The sequence below is a fragment of the Macaca nemestrina genome, chromosome 20 (assembly GCF_043159975.1).
Source record: "Macaca nemestrina isolate mMacNem1 chromosome 20, mMacNem.hap1, whole genome shotgun sequence".
In the NCBI taxonomy this organism is placed as follows: domain Eukaryota; kingdom Metazoa; phylum Chordata; class Mammalia; order Primates; family Cercopithecidae; genus Macaca; species Macaca nemestrina.
Window position 1 is genome coordinate 23,318,633 of NC_092144.1, and position 14,844 is coordinate 23,333,476.

Consider the following 14,844-nt stretch of genomic DNA (forward strand, 5'->3'; position numbering starts at 1 on the left):
CCTGAATGAACTCCCAAATATCTGTTCGCAGAATGTACAAAAACAGTGTTTCCAAACTGGTGAACACAAATAAAGGTTTAACTCTGTGAGATTAATGCACACATCACAAAGCAGATACTCAGAAACATTGTTTTCACTATTTATCTGAAAATATTTCCTTTCTCAACATGGGCCACAATGCACTACCGAATATTTCTTTGTAGATTCTAAGAAAATTGTATTTCCAAACTGCTGAATGAAAAGAAGGGTTTAATGCTATGAGATGAATGCAAACATCACAGGTCGGTTTGTCAGTTAACTTTCTTCTAGTTTTCATACTGGGGTATTCACTTTTTCACACTTGGCCACAAAGATCTCACAAATATCCACTCTCAGAATGGACAAAAACAGTGTTCTCAAACTGCTGAATTAAAAGAAAGGCTTAACTTTGTGAGATGAATGCACACGTCACAATGCAGTTTCTCAGAAAGCTTCTTTCTAGTTTTTATCTGAAGTTATTTACTTTTTCACTGTAGTTCTCAAAATGCTACAAAATATCTCTTTGGAGAATCCAATAAAACAGTGTTCCAAAATGCTGAATGAGAAGAAATGTTTATATCTGTGAAATGAATATGTAAATCACAAGTATGTTTGTCAAACAACTTCCTTGTAGTTTTTATCCTGGGATATCTGCTTTTTACCATTGGCCTCAAAGAGCACCCAAATGTCCATTCACAGAATGGACAACAACAGTGTTACAAAACTGCTGACTCCAAAGAAACGTTTAAATCTGTGAGGTGAACGTACACATCACAAAACAGTCTCTCAGAAAGATTCTCTCTACTATTTAACTGAAGACATTTCCTTTATCGCAGGAGATCTCAATGTGCCGCCGAATGTATCTTCACAGATTGTAAGAAAACTGTGTTTCCAAACTGCTGAATGAAAGAAAGGTTTAATTCTGTGTGAGGAATGCACACATCACAGTTCAGTTTCTCAGATAACTTCCTTCATGTTTTGGTCCTGGGATATTCACTTTCTTGCCATTGGCCTCAATGAGCTCACAAATGTCCTTTCGCAGAATGGACAAAAACATTGTTCCAAAACTGCTGAATCCAAAGAGAGATGCAACTCTGTGAGATGAATGCACACATGACAAAGCAGTTTCTCAGGAAGATTGTTCCTGGTTTTCATATTAAGGTATTTCTGTTTCAGCATTGGCCTCAAAGCACTAACAAATATACCTTCACAGATACTACAAAAACAGTGTTTCCAAAGTGCTGAATAAAATGAAAGGTTGAACTCTGTAAGATGAATGCACACATCAGAAAGTGGTTTCTCAGATATCTTCTTTCGAGTTTTTATCCTGGGATATTCACTTTTTTGTCATTGACCTCAAAAAGCTACCAAATGTCCCCTGGCAGAATGAACAAAAACTGTTAACACACTGAATGAAAGGAAATATTTAACTCTGTGAGATGAATGCACAATACACAAGTCAGACTGTCAGATAACTTTGTTCTAGTTTTTATCCTGGGATATTTACTTTCTCGCCATTGGCCTCAATGAACTCAGAAATGTCCTTTCATAGATTGGACAAAAACATTTTCCCTAAACTGCTGAATCCAAAGAGAGGTGTAACTCTGTGAGAAGAATGCACACAACACAAAGCAGTTTCTCAGAATGATTCTTTCTAGTTTTCATCTGAAGACATTTCCTTTTTCACCATGGGCCTCAATGTGCTCCCAAATATGCCTTCAGAGATACTACAAAAACAGTGTTTCCAAACTGCTGAATCCAAAGAAAGTTTAACTCTGTGAGATAAATGCACGTATCAAAAAAAAGCTTTTCAGAAAGATTCCTTCTCATTTTTATCTGAAGATATATCCTTTTTTCACTGTAGGCCTCAAAGTGCTACCAAATATCTCTTCACAGAATACAAGAAAACACTGTTTCCAAACTGCTGAATGAAAAGAAATCTTTGATACTGTGAGATGAATGCACAAATCACAAGTCGGTTTTTCAGATAACTTCCCTCTTGTTTTTGTCCTGGGATACGAGCTTTTTTGCCATTGACCTCAAAGAGCTCCCAAATATCCATTCGCAGAATGGACAAAAGCAGTCTTTCAAAACTGCTGAATCCAAAGAGAGGTTTAACTCTGTGAGATGAATGAACACATTCTGAAGTAGTTTCCCAGGAAGCTTCTTTCTAGTTTTTATCTGAAGATATTTGCTTTTTCATCACTGGGCTCTATGCGCTACAAAATATCTCTTCACGGATTCTAACAAAACAGTGCTACCAAACTGCTGAATGAAATGAAAGCTCATAAAGATAAACCTTTCTTTTCATTCAGCAGTTGGGAAACAACGTTTTTGTAGAATATGTACAGGGATATGTGGGATTGTATAGTGGCTTGTGGTGAAAATAGAAATATCTTCAGATAAAAAGAAGAAATAAGCTTTCTGAGAAACTGCCTTGTGATGTGTGCATTCATCTCACAGAGTTATAACTTTCTTTGTATTCAGCAGTTTGGAAATACTGTGTTCGTTCATTCTGTGAGTGGATATTTGGGAGCTCCTTGAGGCCATTGGAGGAAAAGCGAAAATCCCAGGGTAAACACTCGAAGGAAGATGTCTGAGAAACTAATTTGTGATGTATGCATTGATCTCGCCAAGTTACATCTTTTTTTTTCATTCAACAGTTTGGAAGCACTGTTTTTGTAGAATCTACAAAGGGATACTTGGGAGCACATTGAGGGCTATTTTGAAGAAGGAAATATCTTCAGATAAAAAATAGAAAGAAGCTTTCTGAAAAACTCCTTTGTGATGTGCATTCATCTCACAGAATTAAAACTTTCCTTCTATTCAGCAGATTGGAAATCCTGTTTTTGTCCATTCTGTGAATGGACATTTGGGAGCTCATTAGGACAAAGGCAAAAAAGAGTATATCCCAAGATAAAAACTAGAAGGAAGCTATCTAAGACACCGTTTTGTGACATGTACAGAGTCAAACCTTTCTTTTCATTAAGCAGTTTTCAAACACTGTTTCTGTAGAATCTGCAAAGGGATATTTGCAAGCACATTGAGCCCTACAATGAAAAAGCAAACTTCTTCAGATAAAATATATACAGAAGCATTCTGAGTAACTTCTTTGCAACATATGCATGCACTCACAGTGTTAAAGCTTTCTTTCAATTCAGCAGTTAGGAAAAACTGTTGTGGTCCATTCTGTGAATGAACATTTTGGAGCTCATTGAGGCCAATAGTGAAAAAGTGAATATCCCAGGATAAACACTACAAGGAAGTCATCTGAGAAATCGGTTTGTGGTGTGTGCATTCATTTCACAGAGTTAAACCTTTATTTTCATTCAACAGGTTGGAAACATGGTGTTTGTCATATCTGTGAAGGGATATTTGGGAGCACATTGAGGTCTGTGGTGCAAAAGGAAACATCTTCAGATAAAAACAAGAAAGAAGCTTTCTAAAAAATTGCTTTGGGATGTGTGCATTCATCTCACAGAGTTAAAACTTTATTTGGATTCAGGTTAGAAACACAGCTTTTTAAAAAAACTGTGAAGGCATATTTGGGAGTGCAATGAGGCGTATGGTGATACAGAAAACATCTTCAGGTACAAACCAGAAAGAAGCTTTCTGAGAAACTACTTTGTGATGTGTGAATTCATCTCACAGAGTTACACCTTTCTTTGGATTTAGCATCTTAGAAACACTGATTTTGTAGAAACTGTGAAGGGATATTTGGGAGCACATTGAGGCCTATGTTGATAAAGGAAACATCTTCAGATAGAAACTAGAAAGAAGCTTTTTGAGAAACTCCTCTGTGATGTGTGTATTCATCTCACAGAGTTAAACCTTTCATTCAATTCAGCAGTTTGGAGACACTGTTTTTATCCATTCTGCCAATGGGCATTTGGGAGCTCTTTGAAGCCAAAAGTGACAAAGAAAATATCCCAGGATAAAATCTAGAAGGAAGGTATGTGAGAAAACACTTTGTGATATGTGAATTCCTCTCATAGAGTTAAACTTTTCTTTTCCTGCAGCAGTTTTTAAGCACTGTTATTGTAGAATCTGCAAGGGTATATTTGGAAATGCATTGTGGTTTATGGTGAAAAAGCAAACTTCTTCAGATAAAAAATAGAAGCATTCTGAGAAACCTCTTTGTGATGTGTACATTTGTCTCACCGTGTTAAAATGTTCTTTTGATTCAGCAGTTAGGAAACACTGTTTTGGTCCATTCTGTGAATGGACGTTTTTGAGCTCATTGAGACCAACAGTGAAAAAGTGAATATCCCAGGGTAAGCATTAGAAGGAAGCCATCTGAGAAATTGCTTTGGGACGTGTGTATTCTGTTCACAGAGTGAAACATTTATTTTCATTAAACAGGTTAGAAACACTTTATATAAAAACAAGAAAGAAGTTTTATGAGAAACTGCTTTAAGAGGTTTACATTCATCTCCTAGACGTAAACCTTTCTTTGGATTCAGACGTTTAAAAACACTGGTTTTGTAGTAACTGTAAAGGGATATTTGGGGGCACATTGAGGTCTATGGTGATAAAGAAAACATCTCCCAAAGAAACTAGAAGAAACTTTCTGAGAAACTGCCTTGTGATGTGTGTATTCACCTCACAGAGTTAAGCCTTTCTTTTCAATCAACAGTTTAGAAACACTGTTTTTGTAGAATCTACACAGGGATATGTGGGATCACAATGTGGCATGTGGTGAAAAGGAAACATCTTCAGATAAAAAGAAGAAAGAAGCTTTCTGAAAAACTGCTTTGTGGTGTGTGCATTCAACTCACAGAGTTACACATTTCTTTCACTTAGAAGTTTGGAAACACCGTTTTCATCCATTCTGTGAATGGATATTTGAGAGCTCATTAGGAAAAAGGCGAGAAAGGCAATATCCCACAATAAAAACTAGAAGGAAGTTATCTAAGACATCGTTTTGTGATGTGTGTATTCATCTCACAGAGATAAATCTTTCTTTTCATTGAGCAGTTTTTAAACCTTGTTTTTGTAGAATCTGCAAAGAGTTATTTCGAAGGGCACTGAGGCCTATGGTGTAAACACAAACTTCTAAAGATAAAAACTAGACAGAAGCATTCTGAGAAACTTCTTTGTGATGTGTGTATTTGTCTCACAGTGTTAAAAATTTCTTTTGATTCAGCAGTTAGGAAACTCTGTTTTGGTCCATTCTGTGAATGGACATTTGGGAGCTCATTGAGGTCAGTGGCAAAAAAGTGAATATTCCATGATAAACCCTAGAAGGAAGCCATCTGAGAAATCTCTTTGCGATGTGTGCATTCATCTTGCGGAGTTAAACACTTATTTTCATTCAACAGGTTTTAAATACTGTGTTTTTACATTCTGTGCAGGGATAATTGGGAGTGCAGTGAGGTCTATGGAGAAAAAGGAAATATCTTCAGATAAAAACAAGAAAGAAGCTTTCTGAGAAACTGTTTTGGGATGTGTTCATTCATCTCCTAGAGTTAAACCTTTCTTTGAATTCAGAAGTTTAGAAACACTCTTTTTGTAGAAACAGTGAAGGGATATATGGTGATAAAGAAAATATTGTCTAATATAAACAAGAAAGAAGCTCTCTGAGAATCTCCTTTGTGATGTGTGTATTCATCTCTCAGAGGTAAAATTTTCTTTCAATTCAGCAGTTTGAAAACGCCATTTTAGTGCATAGTGCCAATGGACATTTGGGAGCTGTTTGAGGCCAAAATTGAAAAAACAAATATCCCAGGATAAAATCTAGAAGGAAGCTATGTGAGAAACCGCTTTGTCATGTGTGAATTCATCTGACAGAGTTAAACCTGTCTTTTCAATCAGTAGTTTGGAAACACTGTTTTTGTAGAATCTGCACAGGGATATTTGGGATCTCTTTGTGGCCTGTGGTGAAAAAGGAAACATCTTCAGATAAAAAGAAGAAAGAAACTTTCTGAGAAATTGCTTTGTGATGTGTGCATTCATCTCACAGAGTTGTAACTTGTTTTCTATTCAGTGGTTTGGAATCACCACTTTTGTCTATTCTGTTAATGGACATTTGGGAGTTCATTGTGGCCATTGAAGAAAAAGTGAATATCCAAGGGCAAAAACTAGAAGGAAGCTATCTGAGAAACATCCTTGTGATGTGTGCATTCATCTCGCAGAATTACACCTTTTTTTTTCAATCAGCCTTTTGGAAGCTCTGTTTTTCTAGAATCTGCGAAGTGATATTTCGGAGCACATTGAGGCCTATGGTGAAAAAGGAAATATCTTCAGAAAAAAAAACTAGAAAGAAACTTTCAGATAAAGTGATTAGTGATATGTGCACTCATCACACAGAATTAATCCATTCTTTCTATTCAGCAGATTGGAAACCCTATTTTTTTTCGTTCTGAGAATGAATACTTGGGAGCTCAATAGGATAAAGGTGAAAAACGGAATATCTCATGATAAAAACTAGATGGAAGGTATCTAAGACACCGTCTTGTGATGTGTGCATTCAACTCATAGAGTTAAACCTTTCTATTTATTCAGCAGTTTTTAAACACTCATTTTGTAGAATCTGCAAAGGGATATTTGGAAGTTCATTGAGGCCTAGGTTGAAAAATCAAACTTCTTCAGATAAAAACTGGGCAGAATGATTCCAAGAAACTTCTTTGTGATGAGTACATTCCTCACACAGTGTTTAACCATTGTTTCAATTCAGCAGTTAGGAAACACTGTTTTGGTCCATTTTGAAAATGGACACTTGGGAGCTCATTGAGGCCAATGGCAAAAAAGCAAATATCCCAGGATAAACACTAGAAGGAAATCATCAGAGATATGGCTTTGTGATGTGTGCATTCATCTCACAGAATTATGTCTTTGTTTTCATTCAACAGGTTGGAAATACTGTGTCTGTAGAATCTTTGAAGGGATATTTGGGAGCACATTGATGTCTATGGTGAAAAATGAAATATCTTAAGATTAAAACAGGAAGGAAGCTTTTTTGCAAAATTGCTTTGGGATGTTCATATTCATCTCCTGGACTTAAACTTTTCTTTGGATTCAGAAGTTTAAAAACTGTTTTTGTAGGAACTGCAAAGGGATATTTGGGAGTGCATTGAGGCCTATGGTGACAAAGAAATCATCTTCAGATAGAGAGTAGAAAGAAGCTTTCTGAAAAACTCCTTTGTGATGTGTGTATTCATCTCACAGAGTTATACCTTTCTTCCATTTCAGCAGTTTGGAAACACTGTTTTAGTCAATTCTGTCAATGGACATTTGGGAGCTGCTTGTGTCCAAAAGCAAATAAGCAAATATCCCAGGATAAAATCTAGAAGAAACCTATGAGAGAATATGCTTTGTGATGTGTGAATTCATCTCTCAGAGTTAAACCTTGCTTTTCATACAGCAGTTTGGAAATACTGTTTTTGGAGAATCTGCACAGGGATATTTGGGATTGCATTGTGACCTGAGGTGAAAAAGAAAACATTTTCAGATAAAAGAAGAAAGAAGCTATCTGATAAACTGCTTTGTGATGAGTGCATTCATCTCACAGAGTTATAACTTTCTTTGTACTCACCAGTTCGGAAACACCTTTTTTGCAAATGGATATTTGGGAGCTCATTGAGGCCACTGGAGAAAAAGAGAATATCACATGGTTAAAAACTACAAGGAAACCATCTGAGAAACTGTCTTGTGATGTGTGCATTCATCATGCAGCATTAAAACTTTCTTTTCATTCAGCAGTTTGGAAGCACTATTTTTGTAGAATCTGTGGAGGGATATTTGGTAGCGCATTGAGGTCTATGGTGAAAAAGAAAATATCCTCAGATAAAAACAAGAATGCAGCTTTCTGAGAAACTGCTTTGGGATGTGTGCATTCATCACGCATAGTCAAATCTTTCTTGGATTCAGCACTTTAGAGACATTGTTTTTGTAGAAACTGCGAAGAGATATTTGGTAGTGCATTGAGGCCTATGGTGATAAAGGAAACGTTCAGATAGAAACTAGAAAGAACCTTTCTGAGAAACTCCTTTGTGTTGTGTGTATTCATCTCACAGAGTTAAACCTTTCTTTCATTTCAGCAGTTTGCAAACACTGTTTTTTCCATTCTACCAACGGACATTTGGGAGCTCCTTGAAGCCAAAAGGAAAAAGTGAATATCCCGGGATAATGTCTTGAAGGAAGCTGTTTGAGAAACGGCTTTGTATCATGTGAATTCATCTCGTGAAGTTAAACATTTGTTTTCAGTCAGCGGTTTTGAAACTAGAATGAAGTTTTCTGAGTTTGCAAACACGGTTTTGGTAGTGTCTGCACATGCATATTTGGGATTGCATTGTGTTCTGAGGTAAAAAAGGAAACACCTTCAGATAAAAAGAAGAAAGAACTTTCTGATAAACTGCCTTGTGATGTGTGCATTCATCTCACAGAGTTACAACTTTCTTTGTATTCAGCAGTTTGGAAACACCTTTTTTGCCCATTCTGCAAATGGACATTTGGGAACTCATTGGGGCCACTGGAGAAAAAGTGAATATCCCAGGATAAAAACTAGAAGAAATCTGAGAAACTGCTTTGTGATTTGTGAATTCATCTCACTGAGTTACACCTTCCTTTTCATTCACCAGTTTGAAAGCACTGTTTTTGTAGAATCTGTGAAGTGATATTTGGGTGTGCTTTGAGGCCTATCGGGAAAAAGGAAATATCCTCAGATAAAACTAGAAAGAAGCTTTCTGAAAAACTGCTTTGTGATGTGTGCATTCATCTCACAGAGTTAAACCTTTATTTCTATACAGCAGATTGGAAACCTGTTTTTGTCCATTCTGTGAATGGACATTTGGGAGTTCATTAAGACAAATGCCAAAAAGGGAATACCCCATGATAAAAACTAGAAGGAAGCTGTCTAAGACACCGTTTTGTGATGTGTACATTCAGCTCACAGGATTAAACCTTTATTTTCATTCAGCAGTTTTAAACACTGTTTTTGTAAAATCTGAAAAGAGATAACTGGAAGTGCATTGAGACCTATGGTGAAAAAGCAAACTTCTTCAGATAAAAACTAAACAGAAGAATTCTGAGAAACTTCTTTGTGATGAGTGCATTTATCTCACACTGTTAAACGTTCCTTTCAATATAGCAGTTAGCAAACACTGTTTTGGTCCATTCTGTGAATGGAAATTTGGGGGCTCATTGTGGCCAATGGTGAAAAAGTGAATATCCCAGGATAAACAATGGAAGGAAGTCATATGAGAACTCTCTTTGTGATGTGTGCGTTCATCTCACAGAGTTAAACCTTAATTTTCATTCAATAGATTGGAAACACTGTGTAGTATCTGTGTATTGTTATTTGAGAGCACATTGAGTTCTATGGTGAAAAGGGAACATCTTCAGATAAAAACAAGTAAGGAGCTTTCAGAGAAACTGCTTTGGAATATGTGGATTCATCTCCTGGAGTCAAAACATTCTTTGGATTCAGCAGTTTAGAAACACTGTTTTGGTAGAAAGTGCAAAGAGATATTAGGGAGTTGATTGAGGCCTATGGTGAGAAAGAAAACATCTTCTGGTAGAAACTAGAAAGAAGTTTTCTGATAAACTGCTTTGTGATGTGTGTATTCATCTCATAGAGTTCAGCCTTTATTTAAATTCAGCAGTTTAGAAACACTGTTTTTGTCCATTCTGCCAATACACATTTGGGAGCTCTTAGACGCCAAAAGCAAAAAAAGTAAATATCCCAGGATAAAATCTAGAAGGAAGCTATTTGAGAAACCCCTTTATGATATGTGACTTCATCTCGCAGATTTAAACCTTTCTTTTCAGTCAGCAGTTTGGAAATACTGTTTTGGTAGTGTCTGTACAGGGATATTTGCGATTGCATTGTGGCCTGTGGTGAAAAAGGAAACATCTTCAGATAAAAAGAAGAAAGAAGGGTTCTGAAAAACTTCTTTGTGATATGTGCATTCATCTCACAGATTTGTAACTTTTTTTATATTTAGCAGTTTGGAAATACATTTTTGGCCATTCTGTGAATGGGAATTTGGGAGCTCATTGAGGCCATTGGAGAAAAAGTGAATATCCCAGGGTAAAACAAGAAGGAAGCTATCTGAGAAACTGCTTTGTGATGTATGCGTTCATCTCATCAAGTTACACCTTTTCTTTCAATCAGCAGTTAGGAAGCACTGTTTTTGTGGAGTCTGCAAAGGGAAACTTTGGAGCGCTTTGAGACCTATGATGAAAAAGGAAATATCTCCAGATAAAAACTAGAAAGAAGCTTTCTGAGAAACTGCTTTGTGTTGTGTGCATTCATCTCACTGAGTTACACCTTTCCTTCAATCAGCAGTTTGGAAGCACTGTTTTTGTGGAATCTGCAAAGGGACCTTTTGAAGTGCATGGGAGCCTATGGTGGTCAGTGGTTTGGAAACACTGTTTTGGTAGTGTCTGCACAGGGATATTTGCAATTGCATTGTGGTCTGTGGTGAAAAAGTAAACATTTTTTTTTATGATTTGTGCATTCATCTCACTGTGTTAAACCATTCTTTCAATTCAGCAGTTAGGAAACACAGTTTTTCTTCATTCTGAGAATGGACACTTGGGAGCCCATTGAGGCCAATGGCAAAAAAGCAAATATCCCAGAATAAACACTAGAAGGAAGCAATCTGAGAAATCGCTTTGTGATGTTTGCATTCATCTGACAGAGTTAAACATTTGTTTTCATTCAACAGGTTGGAAACACTGTGCTTGTAGAATCTGTGAAGGGATATTTGGGAGTGCATTCAGGCCTATGCTGAAAAAGGAAATACTTCAGATGAAAGCAGGAAGGAAACTTTCTGAGAAACAGCTTTGGGATGTGTGCCTTCATTTCCTAGAGTTAAAGCTTTCTATGGATTCAGCAGTTTAGAAACATCGTTTTTGTAGAAACTAGGAAGGGATATTTGGGAGCACATTAAGGACTATGTTGATAAAGAAAACATCTTCAGATAGAAACTAGAAAGAAGCTTTCTGAGAAACTGCTTTGTGATGTGTATTCATCTCACAGAGTTAAACCTTTCTTTCTATTCAACAGTTTGGAAACACTGTTTGTGCCATTCTGCCAAAGGACAGTTAGGAGCTCTTTGAGGCCAAAAGCAAAAATGTGAATATTACAGGATAAAATCTATAGGGAAGCTATGTGAGAAACAGCTTTGTGATATGTGAATTCATCTCAAGTGTAAAATCTTGCTTTTCAGTCAGCAGTTTGGAAACACTGTTTTTGTAGAATCTTCATAGGGGTATTTGAGATCTCCTTGTGGTCTGTGGTGAAAAAGGAAACGTCTTCAGAAAAACAGAGGAAAGAAGCTTTCTGAGAAACTTATTCATGATGTGTGCATTCATCTCACCGAGTTGTAACTTACTTTGTATTCAGTAGTATGGAAACACCCTTTTTGTCCATTCTGTGAATGGACATTTGGGAGCTCATTGAGGCCATTGCAGAAATAGCAAATATCTCAGCAAAAAACAGAAGGAAGCTGTCTGATAAACTGTTTATGATCTGTACATTGATCTCGCCAAGTTACACCTTTCCTTTCAATCAGCAGTTTGGAAGCACTGCTTTTGTAGAATCTGTGAAGGGATGTTTGGGAGCACATTGAGGCCTATGGTGAAAAAGGAAATATCTTCAGAAAAGTACTAGAAAGAAGCTTTCAGAAAAAGTGATTAGTGATATGTGCATTCATCACACAGAATTAAGCCATTCTTTCTATTCAGCAGATTGGAAACCCTGTTTTTCTCCATTCTGCTAATAGACATTTGGGAGTTTGTCAGGACAAAGGCGAAAAAGGGAATATTCCATGATAAAAACTAGAAGGAAGCTATCTAAGACATCTTCTTGTGATGTGTGAATTCAAATCACAGAGTTAAACCCTTCTTTTCATTTAGCAGTTTTTAAACACATTTTTTGTAGTATCTGCAAAGGGATATTTGGAAACGCATTGAGGCCTATGGTGAAAAAGCACATTTCTTCAGATAAAAACTAGACAGAAACATTCTGAGAAACTTCTTTGTCATGTGTACATTCATTTCATGGTGTTAAAACTTTATTTCTATTCAACATATTGGAAAGCCTGTTTTTGTCTATTCTGTGAATGGATATTTGGGAGCTCGTTTGGACAGAGGTGAAAAAAGGAATATACCACAATAAAAGCTAGAAGGAAACTATCTAAGACGCCATTTTGTGATGTGCACATTCAACTAGCAGAATCAAACAATTATTTTCATTCTGTAGTTTTTAAACACTGTTTTTTGTAGAATGTGCAAAGGGATATTTGGAAGCGCATTGAGGCCTACGGTGAAAAAGCTAACTTCTTCAGATTAAAACTAGACAGAAGCATTCTGAGAAGGTTATTTGTAATGTGTGCGTTCATTTCAGAGGGTTAAATATTTCTTTGGATTCAGTACTTAGGAAACACTGTTTTGGTCCGTTCTGCAAAAGGACGTTTCAGAGCTCATTGAGGCCAATGGCGAAAAAGTGAAAGTCCCAGGATGAACACTAGAAGGAAGCCATCTCAGAAATCGCTTTGTGATGTGTGCATTCATCTTGCAGAGTTAAACCTTTACTTTCATTCAAGAAGTTGGAAACACTGTGTTCGTAGAATCTGTGAAGCGATATTTGGGAGCACATTGAGGTCTATGGTGAAAAAGGAAACATCTTTAGATGAAAACAAGAAGGAAGCTTTCTGAGAAACTGTTTTGGGATGTGTGCATTCATCTCCTGGAGATAAACCTTTCTTTGGATTCAGCAGTTTAGAAATAATCTTTTTCTAGAAACTGCAAAGAGATATTTGGGAGTGCATTGAGGCCTATGGTGATAAAGAAAACATCTTCAGATACAAACAAGAAATAAGCTCTCTGAGAATCTCCTTTGTGATGTGTGTACTCATCTCACAGAGTTAAACCATTCTTTCAATATAGCATTTTTCAAAGTCTGTTTGTGTCCATTCTGCCAAAGGACATTTGGGAGCTTTTTGAAGACAAAAACAAAGAAGCGAATATCCCATTATAAAATCTAGAAAGAAGATATGTGAGAAACAGTTTTGTGATGTGAGAATTCATCTCACAGAGTTATAACTTTCTTTGTATTCCACAGTTGGGAATCATTGTTTTTACCCATTCTGCAAATGGACATTTGGGAGCTCATTGAGGCCATTGGAGAAAAAGCGAATATCCCAGGGTAAAACAAAAAGGAAACTATCTGAGAAACTGCTTTGTGATGTTGCATTCATCTCACAGAGTTACACCTTTCTCTTCTTTCAACCGTTTGGAAGCACTGTTTTTGTTGAATCTACAAAGGGATATTTAGGAACACATTGAGATCTATGGTGAAAAAGGAAATATCATCAGATAAAAACTAGAAAGAAGCTTCCTGACCAACTGCTTTGTGATGTGTGCATTCATCTCACAGATTTAAGACTTGTTTTTTATTTAGCAATTTGGAAACCCTATTTTTGTCCATTCTGTGAATGGACTTTTGGAAGGTCACTAGGACAAATGTGAAAAATGAAATATCCCACGATAAAAACTAGAAGGAAGCTCTCTAAGACACCTTTTTGTGATGTGTGCATTCAACTCCCAGAGGTAAAACTTTCTTTTCATTCAGCAACTCTTAAACACTGTTTTTGTAGAATCTGTAAAGAGATATTTTGAAGTGCATTGAGGCCTGCAGTTAAAAAGCAAACTTTTTATAAAAAAAAAAAAAAAAAAAAAAAAAAAACAGAAAGAAGCATTCTGAGAAACTTCTTAGTGATGTGTACATTCATCTCGCAGGGTTAAATATTTCTTCTGAATCAGCAGTTGGGAAACACTGTTTTGGTCCATTCTGCGAATGGACATTTGGGAGCTGATTGGGGCCAATGGTAAAAAAGTGAATATCCCAGGATAAACCCTGAAGTAAGCCATCTGAGAAATCACTTTGTGATGTCTGTGTTCATCATGCAGAGTTAAACCATTATTTTCTTTTGACAGGTTGCAAATACTGTGTTTGCAGAACCTGTGAAGGGATATTTTGAAGCTCATTGAGGTCTATGTTTAAAAAGGACACATCTTCATATAAAAACAAGAAAGAAGTTCCCTGAGAAACTGTTTTGGGATGTGCACATTCATCTCCTAGAGTTAAACCTTTCTTTGGATTCAGCAGTTTGGAAACACTGTTTATGTAGAAACTGCAAAGGGATATTTGGGACCACATTGAGGCCTATGCTGATAAAGAAAACATCTTTGGTTAGAAACTAGAAAGAAGCTTTCTGAGAAACTTCTTTGTGATACGTGTGTTCATCTTACAGAGTTAAACCTTTCTTTCAATTCGGTAATTTGGAAATACTGTTTTTGTCAATTCTGTCAATGGATATTTGGGAGGTCTTTGAGGCCAAAAATGAAAGTGAATATGCTAGGATAAAATGTAGAAGAAAGCTATGTGAGAAACCACATTCTGATGTGTGAACTAATGTAGCAGAGTTAAACCTTTCGTTTCATTCAGCAGTTTGGAAACACTATTTTTGTAGAACCAGCAAAGGGATATTTGGGATGGCATTGTGGCCTGTGGTGAAAAAGGAAACATCTTCAGATAAAAAGAAAAAAGAAGCTTTCAGAGAGACTTCTTTGTGATGTGTGCATTCATCTCACAGAGTTATAACTTTCTTTCTTTAAGCAGTTTGGAAACACAGTTTTTACCCATCCTGCGGATGGTCATTTGGGAACTCATTGTGACAATTGGAGAAAAAGTGAATATCCAAGAGTAAAAACTAGAAGGAAGCTCTCTGAGAAACTACTTTGTTATGTGTGCATTCATCTCGCAGAGTTATGTCTTCTTTTCATTCAGCAGTTTGGAAGCACTCTTTTTGTAGAATC